A 1,498-nucleotide genomic window follows, 5' to 3' on the forward strand; every position below is an offset into this window, starting at 1 on the left:
CTCCAGTTCAAACCACTGAGCTGTCCTTGCTACGTCACAGACCCGGTCAGTGTCTGTTTTTCTCTCTCTCTCTCTGTATTTTTTTTTAACTAAGCTCCAGTATTAAGTAACATTCATATAGTTAGAAGGATACATTTAAATTGGCAGATGAGAAAAGAGCAATCTTCATCCTACAGTCATTTGTCATTTGTCATCTTCATAGTCCTGTTGGGCTTCCTTCCTTTGGACTCCTGGGAAAAGGTGGGTGACTTTCCATCCAAAGGACTTTTGCACCAAGATGTGAACATATGCTACATAACCGAAATGGATTATTTTAACTGAATTTATTATTGGATTAATATTTTACTCTTTGTGTCTTACCACCTGTGTCTACTTGGGATGTCAAGTAATGAGGCCATGATAATAGCCCATCTAAGATCTCCCTTTCCTTGTTTTCTGAAGTCAACTTAATATTCAACCTCATCACTTTCTCCAATATTTCACAATTTTAGAAGTATTTTTAAAACATCCATGAACCAAATAATGAACTGTGTGTAGTACTTTTGTTGGAGTCTCCTAATTTGACTCAAACAGTAAAAGATAACAAGAGAGCTGGAGAACCACTGGCTAGAGACTCCAACCCTGCATACGACCTCGCGTTTAGAGTCCCGGCTTCTTCACTTCCTTTTTATGCTGGAATACAGAGGAGAACACAGAAGAAGCGGTCTGCATCTTTTATTTATGTCAAAAGGTAGCTGGGATGTACCTTTGGTTTTCAGAAAATCCACATGGGAAAAGGAGTATCTAAATGATGAAGAAAATATGTATGTAACAAGAAGTGGAGCAATTCTCACGCAAGTCATAATGAAATCTACCTCAGTAAGGATATGCTTGAAAATGAGGCGGACGCTTTGTGCAGTGGCAGTATCGTAGCCAATGAGGTTTATCCGAGGAGCGATTATTGATAATTGAAAATGAGGCTGAGACCCTCCTTCTACTGTAACTTTCCCCTTCTCATTCTATTTTCAGTAACCAGGATGAAGAGAAATATAAAAGGAAAAAAGGAAACAACATCCAGAAGGTGGTGTATCACATCAGTTCTTATACTTACAGCCTGTTCCTTTTCCATACATACCCAGACTCTAAGAATAGTTGTTCCGTGCCCTTTTGAAACGTGTAACTCCCTTGTGCTCCCCATCTAGGACCTGGTTTCTCCCTCTAGGCACTCATGCCTCTTTCCACTAATAGGTAGGAGGGAAGAAGACACCCAATTTCAAGTGGAATATGTGTACTGAGTTTGTAAAGTTACTTTTGAGGCAATATCATCCTCAGCATGATACTTAGGACTTTAGAGGTTTGTAATGTAGTTCATTCCCCAGGTATGGTCTGTTTGAAATAGGCCTGTCAAGAATAGAAAGGGAACATAACCATCATGAGAGATGTTTATTTTTCAGAGTTTGAAATTATAGATTTATAAATCAACACAGACAATATGAGACTGCATTATCTTCATTTTAAA

The 1,498-nt window shown here is 38.6% G+C and overlaps 1 pseudogene; it reads left to right on the forward strand.

Annotated features, from left to right (window-relative positions):
* Positions 1–886: 886 nt before the first annotated feature.
* On the forward strand, positions 887–1,042 carry LOC122202357 (annotated as a pseudogene).
* The last annotated feature ends 456 nt before the right edge of the window (positions 1,043–1,498 follow it).

The sequence above is a fragment of the Panthera leo genome, chromosome A1, assembly GCF_018350215.1.
Source record: "Panthera leo isolate Ple1 chromosome A1, P.leo_Ple1_pat1.1, whole genome shotgun sequence".
Taxonomy (NCBI): Eukaryota; Metazoa; Chordata; class Mammalia; order Carnivora; family Felidae; genus Panthera; species Panthera leo.